The 17,373-nt window shown below is 45.4% G+C and overlaps 1 protein-coding gene across 2 annotated transcripts in view; it reads right to left on the reverse strand.

The window, feature by feature from the left end:
- The window catches only part of HCN4 (hyperpolarization activated cyclic nucleotide gated potassium channel 4), a 123,082-nt gene that overhangs the window by 62,464 nt on the left and 43,245 nt on the right, over positions 1–17,373 (reverse strand). The window lies entirely within an intron of this gene.

The raw sequence follows: 17,373 nt of genomic DNA on the forward strand, positions 1-17,373 counted from the left end.
AAGGGAAACGTTGACATCTATGAGCCAATCGGAAGCCGTGTTTCAGATTCTGAAAGTTTTGGAAGTTGAAGGGACTTTCAGAACGGATTGCATTTGACTTCTGAGGTACAATTGTATACTCTTTCGGAGAATCATATAACTATAGTGTTATAAAGGACCCTAAGGATAATCAAGTCCAACTACCTGCAGTGCAGGAATACACAGCTGTCTCATATGGGGATCGAACCTGCAACCTTGGCTTTTTATAGTCACCCTGCTCTAACCAGCTGCGCTGTCTACACTCCCCGGATTTCTCCCTCTCTCAACTTATTTCCTGCCTTGCTCTTATAAATGAGATCCAAGGTGGGTAAACAAAATCAAATTAAAAGTCAATGGAAATCAATACAGAATTAACAAAGAGCGTATTGACCCCGCAAAAGGAAACCCCTCAGAAACCATTAAGAACCCACCAGGAAACCATCAAAAGTGACAAGATAATCAAGAATACTGGCAGCAAATTCAACAACTGTCAGGTTAACTGACCCCTAAGGGCCAGATCCTTAACATATATTGACAATATAAAATGACAACTCTGACCAGCAACAAAATGGTGCGGTGCGGAAGTCTTGTGTGTTCAGGATCCTAGTCATTCCCTTCCCTTCCTGGTTTTATTTATTTATTTCATGAAATTTATGTGGTGCTTGATTATAAACACACACACACTTCTAGGAGGTTAACAATCAGATAAAGCAATACATTCACAAGCCTACTTTAAAACATACAAAAGTTAGAATACTAGAACAGATTAAAACCACCTCAACTTTCTAAGCATCTGGATAGGCTTGTCTAAACAAGAATTTTTTTTTGTGGGCACCGAAAGAATACAGTGAAGGCGTCTGCTTGATCTCAAAAGGCAGGGAGTTCCAAAGGGTAGCACTGAATGATCAAGTTCTTACAACTGTGAAATGGGTACAAACTATGTGTCACCTTCAGTAGTGCCAATTCTGCCGATCGAAGCAGTTGTGTGGGCCCATGTGGGTAAGGCAATATCATTTTCCATTCCTCCAGGGGGACAAAAACAGTAATCATTCCACGGCCACTAAGCATGCTCAGTCCCAACTGTTACCTCCCTTAGGCCCTCCCCGTAAACATTTTAGTATTTCTGCAAACATTGGCGTTTTCCCAAGCCTGCTGATCTTTTCTGCTCATGTGTGACAGGTTCCGTTTTGGCACATAAGTGACAACCCTCACACTCGAATGTCAGTAATGGAGGGAATGATGGGGTGGAGTGGGTCTCCTTAGAGGGAGAATTCATGACTGAAGTCATCAGTAGGTCATCTTTTCTGCTCACCTGCCCAGATGTGAGCGTAGTAACACTGTCCTGTTTGTGATTCCCCACAACCGGGGCTGTGAACACATCATACATTTATTGCACATTTAAACCCTATTCCCCCTAAATGAATCTTGGGAACAGTAGTTTTGTTAAGGGTGCTGGGATTTGTAAGGGTAAACTACAGTTCCCATGGTTCTTTTTATGGGGGGAGGGGTTGGAATGTGTTTTAAATGTATGGTGTGTACATTCAGAGGCATGCAAGCTCTGATGATGGAGCCACCTCCAGGAACAACTATTATTATTATTATTATTATTATTATTATTATTATTATTATTTCTAAGATCTTACTTGGAAAATCAATACAACCCAGGTGGTTAAGAAAGCCCAACAGAGACTCCATCTCCTCAGAGTATTGTGAAAGAATGATGTCAATCAACATTTGATGATCTCTTTCTACTGGTCCACAATAGAAAGTGTCCTTTCATACTGCATCACGATGTGGTACGCTGGTTTGACGTCAACTGATAGGAAGTGCCTACAAAGGGTGGTGAATACAGCATAAGATATTATAGGCTGTCCCGTGAATCCGCTGGATGAAGTAGCGGAAGAACGTTGCCTCAGGAGAGTGAGGAAAATTCTCAGGGATGATTCACACCCTGGCCGGCACTTTCTTGATCTCCTGCCCTCGGGCAGAAGATATAGAAGCATGATTAGTTGCACCAACAGGGTAAAGAATAGCTTCTATCCGTGGGCTGTTAGGGTGCTGAATGAAAAGATAACAACAGGGCAACTGACTTTCGGGTTTGGTGTGTGTGTGTCAGTAAACGAGGGGAATTAAGACTAAGAGAGCTGAGGGGGGGGGTGCTCATGTAATCTCACTGTATACAAGTTGTACAAGTGACAATAAAGTATTTCAAATTATTATTGTTATTATTATTATTATTATTATTATTATTATTATTATTATTATACTGCCCTTCATCTGAGGATCCCAGGGCAGTTTATAATATATCTTCCTTTCCACGTAAATATCTTCATTTCCATGTCGTCCACTATATCAAGAAAAGCATAGGAATTGTATAGGAATTTCCCTTATATTCCTTTTGCACTATGGTGTTACTTTAAGGATTAGCAGAAGCTGAGAGACAGAACGGCCCAACTCTAAGAAATTCAGCTGTTCTACAATAAAGGTTCAGGGATATGCTGCATTCTGAATGTACCTGTCCTTGGGGTTTAAACTGAGCCAAGGACGGTGTACATACGGTTGCATGCTGTTCTTTATATAATGAGATGAGAGGGAAGCAGTCGACAGAAGGCTTAGGAAGAGATGGAGACAGGTCTGTCCAGGAGCCTGTCATTTATCTGCTGCAGGAGTGAAGAACCTTTCCCAGTTCAAGGGCCGCACTCCGCCCAGGGCAAACTTTCTGAGGGCCACATGCCAGTTGTGGGTGGAGCCAGAGACAAAAGTGGGCAGAGCAACAGGTGTGAATTTTACCTGTGTATATTAGGCTACTGTCTATACATGCACATCCACACATCCACACATCTTTCTTCCATCCAGAGAAGCAAGGAACATTCAAGGACACATTCCAGCCAGGCAAAAACACTCAGGGTGAGAAGCAGGGCCGGTGAGGGGTGTGGTCTGGGGAGAGTTCCAAGGGCCAGACAGAGAGGACTGGAGGGCCACATTTGATCCCCAAGCCTGCAATTCCCCACCCCAAATCACTGGGAGACAAGCTAAAAACACAACTGAGAAGACTACACATTTCTCTGTCATAATTGACGAGAGGAGAAAATCCTAAAGAGAGAATGCTGTACCTTGCCAGGGAGATTCAGAATTGTAAGTTTGTTCTCTAATTTTATTCCTTTAGCTTGCACATAATTTAGATTTGCATAAGTTATTTTTATTTTGTTGTTGTTGTTTAGTCGTTTAGTCGTGTCTGACTCTTTGTGACCCCATGGACCAGAGCACGCCAGGCACTCCTGTCTTCCACTTCCTCCCACAGTTTGGTCAAACCTCATTTTAATATTCCATTTTTTTCTATTGGTTGAAAAAGAAGAAGCAACCTTTCCTTTTAACAGAGGCCTGTTGTGGTCTGCCAAGGTAATCCAGCATTTTGAAGTTTGCTTATGTTGTCGTGAGTTTTGGTTGATGGATGCTATCTTTTGTTACTTCTGGGCTGCTGAACTCTGGTTTGTGATGGTCTGATGACAATATACAAATAAAATATTCTGAATCATGTCATGCACACAGACCTGACTTGGCCCACTCAAAAAACAAAACAAAACCCCGACACAGGTTGTAATCAGTGCTAGTCCTACTCCAGGTAGACCTACTCTGGGAAGTGATTTGGGTTCATTTTCTTCAATGGGTCCACTCTGAGTAGGTAGGTAAAGGATAAAAGACCCCTGGACAGTTCAGTCAAAGACAGCTATGGGGTTGCGGCACTCATCTCGCTTTTCAGGCCGTTTGTCTGCAGACAGCTTTCCGGGTCATGTGGCCAGCAGGACTAAACCACTTCTGGCACAACGGAACACAGTGATGGAAACCAGAGCGCATGGAAATGCCGTTTACCTTCCCACCGCATTGGTACCCATTTATCTACTCACACTGGCATGCTTTCAAACTGCTAGGTTGGCAGGAGCTGGGAGAGAACAACGGGAGCTCACTCCGTTGCCCGGATTCGAACCACCGACCTTCCAATTGGCAAACCCAAGGGGCTCAGGGGTTTAGACCACAGTGCCACCTGCATCCCCTATTCTGAGTAGGGCTAGCAATGGATATGACCCTACAGCCTCACTCTGTGCCAGGTTGTTGCCCGATCCTTCCAAGAAATTTCTTTCATGTGAAGGCTCTGGGAGGGGACTTAATAAATCAACATATTTCGCCCATAGCAGGATTTTCGGTCCTTGCCAGCTTTGTCCCTCGCTCTCGCCCACCATCGCCTTCCAGCAACCCCTCTGGCTTGAATGTGTCTACATGAAAAGAGCCAGAACTGATTGGTCAGCCCACTCTTCAAGGGTTTGCTATCTGCATAAAGCACAAAGCGACTGGCTTTGTCCATCTGTGCTGATGTTGCAGAGCATTCAAGGGCAGCCCTGCTGAGTCATCTACTATGACTCTGCAGCATCAGAGGAGCCCGGCTTAGGCTGCCACACACACACAGCCCACTCATTGACTGCAAATCTCCCATGCCCACGGCCAGCAGGTAGAATGCAGGTGGATCCCGCAAGGTTCTCCTCCAGCGGTCTATCTTTAGTCAGCCCACACAACCTATGCCTCCAGGTCAGGAGGAGGTTTGGAGATGGGGGGCAAGCAAGAGAAGGACCTCAAATAAACACAGCCACACTTGTGGGTCTTTCCCCCCTGCCTCAGTCAAACTGCAGCAGGGTGGGAATTCTATATACAGAGGCATTATGCTGTAAGAGGGCAGCTTCTGTTTCTAGAGAGAGCCATGTGCATTTTGCAAAAACAAAAACAAAAAATACAGACATGCAAACAATTGGACAGGGTTCATTCACCCAGCTGAGAATTGCCAGTTTGCTTTTGGAAAGGGGAGGGAATCGTCCCTTGTTCATGGGGATCACCACTCAACAAATAGGAACCTAGAGGGGGCCAGAATTAAAAAGGTCTTCTCTTGGCATCCAAAAGGTATCAAAGTAGGCAAAGGTCAATTCTCTTTAGGTTACTTCACATACAAAATAAATAAATAAGTCTCTTTGGGGTTCTGTTACTCTTACTGCACTTCACAACACAAAAAAGCAGCCACGTCATGGGGAAAGTCTTGCCTGTGTTAACTTCCAGCAATGCGCCACACACATCATACATTTAAAGTACACTCCCCAAGGTGGGAACTGTAATTTGCCCCTGACAGAGCTAATTCCGAGCACCTTTCACAAACTACAGTTCCCAACATTCATTTTTTGGGTGTGGCAGCGAGGGAGATGTGCTTTAAATTGTAAGCTGTGTAGGAAACCCATGGTGGTTCCAGGTATTCACCAGCAGGTGCAGGTTTGGTCTGTTGGTGAGCCATCACAAACTGCCCTAGAGGGAGGTTATCAATGCCATGGGAAGTTAGCAGAATTCAACATGGGCTTTACCTGAAGCCATTATGCCTGGCAGTGCTCATGAGAATGAGCCTGGAGTGAGAGGGGAAATGTTGATTATAGGTTAGTAAAGGGTAAAGGGACCCCTGACCATTAGGTCCAGTCGTGGCCGACTCTGGGGTTGCGGTGCTCATCTCGCTTTATTGGCCGAGGGAGCCGGCGTACAGCTTCCGGGTCGTGTGGCCAGCATGACTAAGCCGCTTCTGGTGAACCAGAGCAGTGCATGGAAACACCGTTTACCTTCCCGCTGGAGCGGTACCTATTTATCTACTTTGACATGCTTTTGAACTGCTAGGTTGGCAAGAGTAGGGACCGAACAATGGGAGCTCACCCCGTCGCGGGGATTCGAGCCGCTGACCTTCTGATTGGCAAGTCCTAGGCTCTATGGTTTAACCCACAGCGCCACCAAATACAACGCAATCAGGGCTGGCGTCAGCAGCTGGCATCCTTGGGCTGGCAGTCAGCTGGCAGTCAGGGCCCTGGCAAAACCAGTGCTGGACGCCAGCCCTGCCCACTTGGTCTTGAAATTGCCTCCCACAAGGCCCCAGAACACCCCATGCAGCATCACTCTGGTGCATTGTGGAAAATTTAAAATGGTAGTTGAGGGAACACTGGCAGAAGGGGCCCATGTTGCTGAGGTCCTCTATTACTGACACAGGTGAGCACTAATAAAACACCACAAAAAGCAACCGTGATGCAGTTTTGTTAACATTCTCTCTGTGTGTGTGTGTGTGTGGCATTTCACCAATGCACAGAGGTCAATGTGCACAGACCTGAATATGATACGATGGAATCCCCAATTCAAGTATGTTTTCAGGTTGGGGCAATTTCCTGTCTGTTTGGAGGGGAAGGCATAGACAATCTCATGTGGTTGCTCTTGTAGAAAGAGATAGTTGTGCTCAGGAACTGCTGGAAGCTCCAGGGAGCTAAATTGACTAGTTAGCGTGTTTCCCTGGAGAGCCAACTTGGAATTCCTGCTGAGCTGAAAATTAACATTGAAAACGAAGCAGAAAAACAGTCTACTGACTGCAAGATGGCAAATGGCACCTGATCCCAAATCCCAAGGGGATGAATCTTCGATCCAGGTTTCCCAAAGATGTCCTCTTGGCAAGCAGCTTCAAGTCAAAGCGTCCCCTCGGGGCATTTCAGTTTTGCTAGAAAATTGCGGGTTAGCAGATCAGGAGGGAGCTCAGGAAATCCATCTCTAGGAGTCCGGCAGGGGATAATAAGATGTTTTCTCCAAACCAGGGGAAAGTTGCCACATTGATTTGTACTTCATAAAACACACATAGACACACAAGGCTAACTTGAATTCATTAATCTGACAAACGGGATAATTATGTGTCCTGAAACTGTCTCTGAAACAGCTCTTTTTCACAGCGGTGTTCTGAAAATAACTTCATCAATATGGCTCTCACCCATTAAACGTTCACACCTCTTGGTACCCAAGTCTGGAGCAAAGCTGAGACTTCCTTGGCGAGGTTTGCAGCACAGGGGGTGGAGGTGGATAAGGCTGACCACACTTGCCCTGAGGCTATGGAGTTAAAAGAAGCGGCACATTCTGGTCACCTGGAGAATGCGTCCTCTGCAGAACATAACGGGATGTATCTCTTGGCCAGAGAAAAGATAGTTACAATACAGTGATACCTCGGGTTAAGAACTTAATTCGTTCTGGAGGTCCGTTCTTAACCTGAAACTGTTCTTAACCTAAAGCATGACTTTAGCTAATGGGGCCTCCTGCTGCTGCCGCACCGCCAGAGCACGATTTCTGTTCTCATCCTGAAGCAAAGTTCTTAACCCGAGGTATTATTTCTGGGTTAGCGGAGTCTGTAACCTGAAGCGTATGTAACCCGAGGTACCACTGTAATGGGAAACCTCAGGCCTGGGAGGCGAATCAAGAAGCTACAGGCAGTGATTTGAAAAGCAGATACCAGAGGAAATTATGGGTCTCTGAGGCACAGAAAAGCATAATAGTGCATTAGCATAATATCATAACACAAATGTCATAATAAAAACATTCTGTTGCCCACATCCTGAACAGCATAATGTTGTTATGTAAAGTGGTTTAAAACATTTATTTATTTTTTGCAACAAACATCCAGGCTGATACTATGCATGCTCATTCGTAAGCCCTGCTAAATTCTACAGAATTTGCTCTGAATACTATGTGCACAAAATCACAGCCTAACTCAATCACTTCCCCTCATGTCTGGAGTCTGGGAACGGCTAGCTGTTCAATCTGCGCCTCGTTCATCCAATTTTTTTTATTTTTGCAGGCGCCACCCACCGCAACACACGGCAGAGGTGCAGCCTATTGGAAAACACATCCCCAAAATAACCTGCTTTGCAATAGAGAGAAGAGAGAGACGGAGACAGAGCTTGTGACTGGGGTGGAATTGGACAGCAGCTGTTGCTAGCTGGAAAATCTACAGATGTCAGCTCTTCAGCAGCGGAGTCAGCCTTCAGCGGAAAACACTATGCATATTTACTGGGGAGTAAGTCCGACTAAATCCCGTGGGATTTCTAAATGAATGCTGCATTCTCAGCCAAAATGGGGACCTCGGCTTTACTGCTCTGTTTGCAGCTCCAAAGTTAAATGTAAAAGTAAAGGGACCCCTGACCATTTGGTCCAGTCGTGGCCGACTCTGGGGTTGCGGTGCTCATCTCGCTTTATTGGCCAAGGGAGCTGGCGTACAGCACATGTGGCCAGCATGACTAAGCCTCTTCTGGCGAACCAGAGCAGCAAACAGAAATGCCCTTTACCTCCTGCCAGAGCAGTATCTATTTATCTACTTGCACTTTGACGTGCTTTTGAACTGCTAGGTTGGCAGGAGCAGGGACCGAGCAACAGGAGCTCACCCCGTTGCGGGGATTCGAACCGCCGACCTTCTGATCAGCAAGTCCTAGGCTCTGTGGTTTAACCCACAGTGCCACCCGCGTCCCAGCTCCAAAGTTAGGAGCATGGAAACATAGGAAGCTGCCTCACGCTCAAATCAGACCCTTGGTCCATTGAGATCAGTACTATCGACATTGGCTGGCAGCAGCTCTCCAGAGAGTCTTTCCCAGCCCCTATCTAGAGATGCCAGGGATTGAAACTGGGGCATTCTGCATGCCAAACAGATGCTCTACCACTGAGCAGGGTGTGTGTGTGTGTGTGTGTGTGTGTGTGTGTGTTAATTTGGTCATTTTGTGGGAATTACCTTTGAACAGAGGCAATGTTTTTACCCCACTCACCAAGTCTGGTGGTTCTATTCCCCAGTGATGGTGGGTCCCATACTGCCCCCCCCCAAATGTCTGAGTATTTGTTCACAGCAGATGCTGACCCATTGTAGCAAATGGGGCACTGTCTGTCAGGGACTGTGCTGCAGAGGGCTGCACTGAGGAGCAATGGTGGGAGCCGCCCCCTGCTCCAGATCCCGAATCTTCCCAGGAGCAGGAAGGCAGCATAGATTTGGAACAGTGGTTTGCAGAGGGGCATAGTTCAGAAGGCAGAAGCTGGGAAATATTGGATGGGGAACAGCTGGGGGAAGGAACACTGGAAGGGAGAGGGTTAACAGATTCACAGTCTCTAGACAGCCTTCCACCACCACCCTCCCCAAAGTCGAGAAGAGCTCAGAAAGTGGCAGAACAGAAAGCACAGAGGGGACAAGCTCAGATTACGAGACGTAGAAGTGATGTAGAAGGGGGTGGCACCCTTAATTGGGAGCACCGCTATTACTCGGAGATGCGTTCTTTGTTCTCTTGCTGTGATTATTAAAGTTTCTAACTGGTAAGAAGACTCCTTTTCCTTTGTTCTGCTCATCTACAGCCACGGGGGAGGAAGGCGATTCCCTGAAGCCTGACACTGCCCCATCTGCCTGCCTCCTCAACTTACACCCAGCCAGGGGGTAGCACTGCCTATTGGCTTCCTCCTCAGTGTGGCCCCTGTAGAACTCAGCAGGGAGGAGGATGGAGGCAAGGCTAGCCTTAGCTGCTTCTGCCTGGCATTGGCTCTTTCCCTACCTACAGTTGGGCTCCTTGCTTTTACTCTGATTTAGCTAGATGTTAGTGCCACATAGCCAAGCACAGTGCCAGCACTCAGACAACTGCTGAGCGCCCCCACTCCAACCTGGAGACAACCTTGCTGGCCTCCCCAACCCAACCCATGCAGGCAGCTTGCTGACATCATTTTAACTTCCCACAATGCCCTCAGCATAACTGATAAACACATTTTTCATTGTGCCTTTTTACTGTAAAGGCTCTCCAGCATAGGAGGGTCAAAAGTTCAAGGGAAGAACTGCAAGGATATGTTTTTCTCAGGATGTTCCGCACAAGAAGGCGAAAAGTTTAAAATGGGGTGTTTTGTTTTGCACAGGAGGGTTAAAAGTGCAGCCTGGAAACTCAGCAATAGGGAGAAATAGAAACTTCACCAAGATTCTGTTTCCTTTCTGATTAGCTGCTAAGCAGTTGGGAGGGGGAGCAAAACTATTTTGAATGAAGGCAGAAAATAGAGTAATTGGTGGAAATAGTTGTAGAATTAGAAACCGATGTGAAGATGTGGAAACTGGAACATAATGAGAAACCAAAATGGGCAGATTTTCTCATTTCTAGTGGGGCGGTTTATCACTCTCCCCACCACACATAATTATCACCTTCAGGTTTCCTGCCCTGCACCCCTGCAGAAGCATTACAAGGCAAACTGGTTTGAGAACTGTGGGCTTGCTTCATAACCAGCCTTTCCACCCATAGCTCTATATAAACTCCCCCTTTCTTCCTAAAATCAGACCCTGATCACTTTAGCACTCCATCCTGCCCCAGGCGATTCATTTCCCTGCCGTATCAGCTCTCCTCATTGAAAGGCACAACATTAAATTCAAATTGTTGCCACGAGGCACTTGTGGCGTCGAAAAGCACTTTGCCTTCATCCATTTCATGCCTGCCTCCCAGGCGAAGCCATGAAGCTATTCAAATATTTGCCTTTACTTCATAGTTCATTATGTAGCTCCCATCTCTACATATATTCTTTTCAAAATTAGGCATTTTCATGGCCCAGATGGAAAGCTTGATTTCTGCTACCAGAGTGGAGAATGGGGAATTTCCTGCTGGGAGCAAAAACATAAATAAACCCATGTTCATTTGGGGAGTGGATGAACGGGAGCAGAACAGCCGCCTCCCCCTTATCTTAATAACATAAGAAGAGCTAGTGGCCCATCTAGTTCTCACACGATGCCTATGGGAAGCCCACAAGTAGACCCTGCAGTTTCCAGCAACTGCTTCCCAGAAGCATACTCCTCTTGACGGCGGAGCTACAACACAACCATGGTTCTCAGGGCTAGTAGCAGCTGAGAACCATATCCTTCATGAATTTGTCTCATCTTCTTTCAGAGCCATTTGAGTGGTTAGCCATCGCTGGTATTTGTGGAAGTGGATTCCATAGTTCAACTTCTTCTTTGGCAATCCCTCGTAGCTGAGTAAGATTGTCTTCCATGAACACAGTTTTAACAGTGAGTCTGTAAGTACTGTGGAGGCCAATTCTGGATCCACACGTCCTTCCACAGTGGGGAAATAGGTTTCCAGAGAGGAGCTGATCATGTCTGCCAGGGGTTTGCCAAGTGTGCCTTCCTCTTAGCACGTTTCTCCCTTTCGTTCTGAGTCCGAGCATCTTCAAAGTCCACGACATCTTTGGTAAAGGCTGTTCTCCAATTGGAGCACTTGCAGACCAGTGTTTCCCAATTGTTGGTGTTTATACTACATTTTAAAAGATTTGCCTTGAGAAAGTCTTTAAACCCCTTTTGCTGACCACCAGCATTACGCTTTCCATTTTTAAGTTCGGTATAGAGTATTTGCTTTAGAAGACGGTAATCAGGCATCCCCCCTTCATGGATCACTGCCTTGCCATGGCAAAGGGGCTTGAATAACTCAGAGAAGCTATGAGCTATGCCGTGCAGGGCCACCCAAGATGGACAGGTCATAGTGGAGAGTTTTGACCAAACGTGATCCACCTGGAGCAGGAACCGGCAAGCCACTCCAGTATCCCTGCCAAGAAAACTCCATGGACAAAGACAACAGGCATATAAAAGATATGACGCTGGAAGATGAGCCCCTCAGGTCGGAAGGCGTCCAACATGCTACTGAGGAAGAGCAGAGGACAAGTACAAGTAGATTCGGAGCTAATGAAGTGGCTGGGCCAAAGCCAAAAGGACGCTCAGTTGCGGATATGCCTGGAAGCGAAAGGAAAGTCCAATGCTATAAAGGAAAATATTGCATAGGAACCTGGAATGTAAGAACCATGAACCTGGGTAAGTTGGAGGTGGTCAAAAATGAGATGGCAAGAATAAATATTGACATCCTGGGCATCAGTGAACTAAAATGGACGGGAATGGGCGAATTCAGTTCGGATGACCATCATATCTACTACTGTGGGCAAGAATCCCGTAAAAGAAATGGAGTGGCCCTCATAGTCAACAAAAGAGTGGCAAAAGCTGTACTGGGATGCAATCTCAAAAATGATAGAATGATCTTGATATGAATCCAAGGCAGACCTTTTAACATCACAGTAATCCAAGGTTATGCACCAACTACTGGTGCTGAAGAAACTGAAATTGACCAATTCTATGAAGACTTACAACACCTTATAGAAATGACACCAAAGAAGGATGTTATTCTCATTACGGGGGATTGGAATGCTAAAGTAGGGAATCAAGAGATAAAAGGAACAACTGGCAAGTTTGGCCTTGGAGTTCAGAACGAAGCAGGGCAAAGGCTAATAGAGTTCTGCCAAGAGAACAAGCTGGTCATCACAAACACTCTTTTCCAACAACACAAGAGACGACTCTACACATGGACATCACCAGATGGGCAGCATCGAAATCAGATTGACTATATTCTCTGCAGCCAAAGATGGAGAAGCTCTATACAGTCAGCAAAAACAAGACCTGGAGCTGACTGTGGCTCAGATCATCAGCTTCTTATAGCAAAATTCAAGCTTAAACTGAAGAAAGTAGGAAAAACCACTGGGCTGGTAAGATACAATCTAAGTCAAATCCCTTATGAATACGCAGTGGAAGTGAGGAACAGGTTTAAGGATTTAGATTTGGTGGACAGAGTGCCTGAAGAACTATGGATGGAGGCTCGTAACATTATACAGGAGGCAGCAATGAAAACCATCCCAATTAAAAGGAAATGCAAGAAAGCAAAGTGGCTGTCCAACAAGGCCTTACAAATAGCAGGGGAGAGAAGGCAAGCAAAATGCGAGGGAGATAGTGAAAGATACAGGAAATTGAATGCAGATTTCCAAAAAATAGCAAGGAGAGACAAGAAGGCCTTCTTAAACGAGCAATGCAAAGAAATAGAGGAAAACAATAGAATGGGAAAAACCAGAGATCTGTTCAAGAAAATTGGAGATATGAAAGGAACATTTTGTACAAAGATTGCCATAATAAAAGACAAAAGTGGAAAGGACCTAACAGAAGCAGAAGATATCAAGAAGAGGTGGCAAGAATACACAGAGGAACTATACCAGAAAGAAATGGATGTCTCGTATACCCCAGGTAGTGTGGTTGCTGACCTTGAGCCAGACATCCTGGAGAGTGAAGTCAAATGGGCCTTGGAAAGCACTGCTAATAACAAGGCCAATGGAAGTGATGATATTCCAGCTGAACTATTTAAAATGCTGTTAAGGTGCTACACTCAATATGCCAGCAAATTTGGAAAACTCAGCAGTGGCCAGAGGATTGGAGAAGATCAGTCTACATCCCAATCCCAAAGAAGGGCAGTGCCAAAGAATGCTCCAACTACCGCACAATTGCACTCATTTCACACGCTAGCAAGGTTATGCTTAAAATTCTACAAGGCAGGCTTAAGCAGTATGTGGACCGAGAACTCCCAGAAGTGCAAGCTCACTGGAAGGACAGATCCAAAAGCTGAGGCTCCAATACTTTGGCCACCTCATGAGAAGAGAAGACTCCCTGGAAAAGACCCTGAAGTTGGGAAAGATGGAGGGCACAAGGAGAAGGGGACGACAGAGGATGAGATGGTTGGAGCTACTGTTCTCGAAGCTACAAACATGAGTCTGACCAAACTGCGGGAGGCAGTGGAAGACAGGAATGCCTGGCGTGGTCTGGTCCATGGGGTCACGAAGAGTCGGACATGACTAAACGACTAAACAACAACAACAACAATCAGGCATCTGAACAACATGGCCAGTCCAGCAAAGTTGATGTTGAAGAATCTTTGCTTTGACACTGGTGATCTTTGCTTCTTCCAGTACACTGGCATTAGTTTGCCTGTCTTTCCAAGTGATGTGTAAATTTTTTTGGAGACACTATTGATGGAATCTCTCAAGGAGTTGGAGATGGCATTTATAAGTGGTCCATGTTTCACAAGCATACAATAAGGTTTAGTAGCACAATAGCTTTGTAAACAAGCATTTTTGTTTCCTTGTGAATGTTTGGTCCTCAAACACTCTGCACTTCAATCAGGAGAAAGCTGCACTCGCAGAGCTTTCTATTTCTTTCTCTGTGGATAGTTCAGCTATGCACTGCGTGAAATATGTCCAGACAGATATTTCTGCAAAATAGGTAGGCAGAAGGTGGCATTTTGCAAAGGTGATTTTAAAGGCCTGATGCTACAGCAAGCATTTATGTGGGCCACCTTCTGCCTCTCTATCCGCCAGAAGACAGACCATAAACAGTGGTTTGACTGGGGGCAGGTAGCATTTCAACACAGAAAAGTTCAAAAATAACAAGAGAACAATGTCTAAAACATTCAAATCATGAAGCCTCACAGCCTAACAAAAGTACATAGATACAGTACAACTCCAAAGGGATAATAAAGTATTAACGCATACAAAGACTGAGGGTAGTATTTCACCCTAGCTTTACATCCCATATATGAAACACTAGGTAGAATCCCTGCCATCTTCAATTAAAAGTATCTGCATTGCACACAATTCCACTTGTAGTTTTGGGATTCTTAGGATTCCTGGGGGTTAATGACAACTTACAATTTTTGTCAGCTCCACTTGAGACTTTTCAAGTCTCTGTTTCGGTCAGTACTGATCGTACCAGATTACCTGAAATGCTGGTGTGATTCTATTTAAGACACCTTTTTACAATTGTCTACATGGTTGTACATGGCAACATGGCAGGTGTGAGGAAAATGCTCTAGGGCCAATGCAATAAGTCCACACATCAGAGCAGAAATGCTCTTGTGAATCTATTGCAATAAGTCCATGCATCACTATTGTGAATCTTTTGCCCAAAATATGCAGAACACTTGAATGAGTTGCCACCTTCCTTCATAACTACTTAGGCCACATTCACACCATACACGTAATGCACTACGAAACCACTTTAAACAGTCATGTGCAACCCCCCCCCCACCCAAAAAATTATGAGAGCTGCAGTTTGTTAAGCTTTCTGAGAGTTGCTAGGAGACCCCGGTTCCCCTCCCAGAGCTACAATTCCCAGAGTGGATTAACAATCAAGCTCTCTTCAAACAACTGTTAGTACTACCACTATGCGAGTAAACAGCCTTTCAGGGGTTGCACATGAGTCTGAAGGGATGTTTATGCTCGCAAGGCTTGGCTCTGTAATTCATCATGGAAGCTGCATTGCAGTCCACGGTTGCAGCACACTGTCTCTGCCTTGCTCTTGCAATGACACTCTCCTGTCCGTCAGGGAGGAGCAACCACACTAAGGCTTCCCTTGCCGGTGTGAACACCCAACCTTAGTAGCTCTGACCTTCTGCAATCAGGAGCACAAAGGGGGATAGGTGCGGAAGAGCGGGCTGTGGAAGAGTGGGCTGTGTAACTGACGCATAACTGATAGTTCTCAATTCAGAGGGGCAGGGGAAATGGACTTCCCTTCTTTTGTTCTGTTGGAGAAAAGGTGTGGATTTGGAGAGCTGGGGGCAAAACCTATTACACTTCTCCATGCTTCTCCTGGGTTGACAGCTTCCATATTTCCTTAGCAAAGGTAGCACTAGACACAGGGGTGGTGTCTGTGTGTTTCTTGGCGCTGACAACAGGCCACCCCAACATGGGCTGAGTAGGGCAGCTGGGAGCTGAGTTTCGCTCACATTCAAAAATGGCACCACTGAAAGGATGACTGGTGGTGCGGCTGGGTTGTGCCAGTGAAAGGCCCTTCCATGCCCAACCTGACTGAGTGCTGATACCATCTAGTCAGTAAGATGAAGAGAAACCTGGAGAATATCAAGCCCTGGTTGCTCTAAACAGGCTCTCTTATAAGTACTGGTCTTCAGCATCTATAACTCCTGTTACTGGACCACTACTGAGATATGTAGACAGTGTTCTTAGTTTATTGCTGGTTTTAATTATTATTATTAAAAAAAAATTATTGGAGTTTATAGAGAAAAATAAAAAACATAATATCAAATATCTTTTTTTATCCAGCATTAGTCTAACTACCGTATTTTTCGCTCTATAACACGCACCCAACCATAACACGCACGTAGTTTTTAGGGGAGGAAAACAAGAAAAAAAATATTCTAAACGAAACAGTGGATGTATGATTTTTGTGGTTCATGCTGTGGCCACAGACATGTGATCTGACAGTGAGTTTGGAGTAGCCCAATGCAAAAATCCTGAGGATCCATGTGGCTCCGTGCTTTGTAACCTCGTTTTAAGTGGGGAGGGAAGGAAAAGCACTCAAGGGACAAGGAGCACGCGTGGGGTATGTGGAGAAGGATGCTGCTAATAATGCAGAAGAGGGGTATAAGGGGAGAAGGCTCCTCTCCTCTCCCACTTTGCTCCTTTAAAGCAAGCAGGCTCTGCTTTTCTTCCTCCTCCCCGCTCATCCCCGGCTTAGCGAGCTGAAAAACTTTGCTGCTATGTAGCGAGCTGAGTGGGGAGGAGAGAGGGACAGAGAGCCTGTTTGCTTTAAAGGAACCAAACGGACAAGAGCCGCTTACACTTGTGTGTAAGTCCTCCCCACTCAGCGGCTCTTCTCCCGCTTTGCTGTTTCAAAGTGAGCCACGGAGGAGGGAAGGGAGGAAGGGGAACCATGGATCCTCTGCTCACAACTGCAGCAGATCCCCCCCCCCCCCGCCATCCGTAGGCATTCCCTCCATAACACGCACAGACATTTCCCCTTACTTTCTAGGAGGAAAAAAGTGAGTGTTATGGTGCAAAAAATACGGTAAAAGAAAAACATAGTGGGAAAGAAAATGAAAAGAAAGAAAAAAGAGAGAGAGGTAAGGAGACAGAAAAAGCTTAAAATAGAAAATAGAAAAGATAAAGTTCAGAAACTAAAGAACTTCCCATTCTTCATCTGTCTGCCATATATAAGCTTGGTTTAATTTTTATTAATGTTTTGATTGCTTTTAACTAATAATCTTATTGCTTTATTCTATTCGTAAACTAATTTGAGGTTTTATACAATCAAGCAGTGTACGATGGCACCTTGGTTCCTGAACAGCTTAGTTTTTGAACATATCAGCTCCCAAATGCCGCAAACCCGGAAATAAGTGTTCTGGTTTGTGAATGTTTTTCAGAAGCCGAACGTCCGACACGGTTTCTGCTCAAGTGCAGGAAGCTCCTGCAGCCAATCGGAAGCCGTGCCTTGGTTTTCAAACAGTTCTGGGAGTCGAATGGACTTCCAGAACAGATTAAGTTCAAGAGCCAAGGTACCACTGTATAAATTTTAAGAAATAAAACAAATACATAAAGAAGGGGCATTTGTTATCCGAAGGCAAGCATTATTTGCCGAAGGCAAATTTGGGGACAATATTTGACACTTCTATGTTCCTTTGAGACAAAGGTTTCATCTACTCAACTGTCGATTCATTCATGGTGTTTTATTTAATCTCTTTCTTGTTCCATCTGCTAATCAAAGTAGATAAACACGTCTTAAATGAAAATATGAATATGAAACCTTTGAGCTCAAGGTACCGTAATAAAGTTTAGCGCACTTAATGGGTGAGGGGTGAGTGAGATGGGAATAACAGGAACTTG

This window comes from Podarcis erhardii (genome assembly GCF_964252035.2).
Source record: "Podarcis erhardii genome assembly, chromosome: 14".
Taxonomy (NCBI): Eukaryota; Metazoa; Chordata; class Lepidosauria; order Squamata; family Lacertidae; genus Podarcis; species Podarcis erhardii.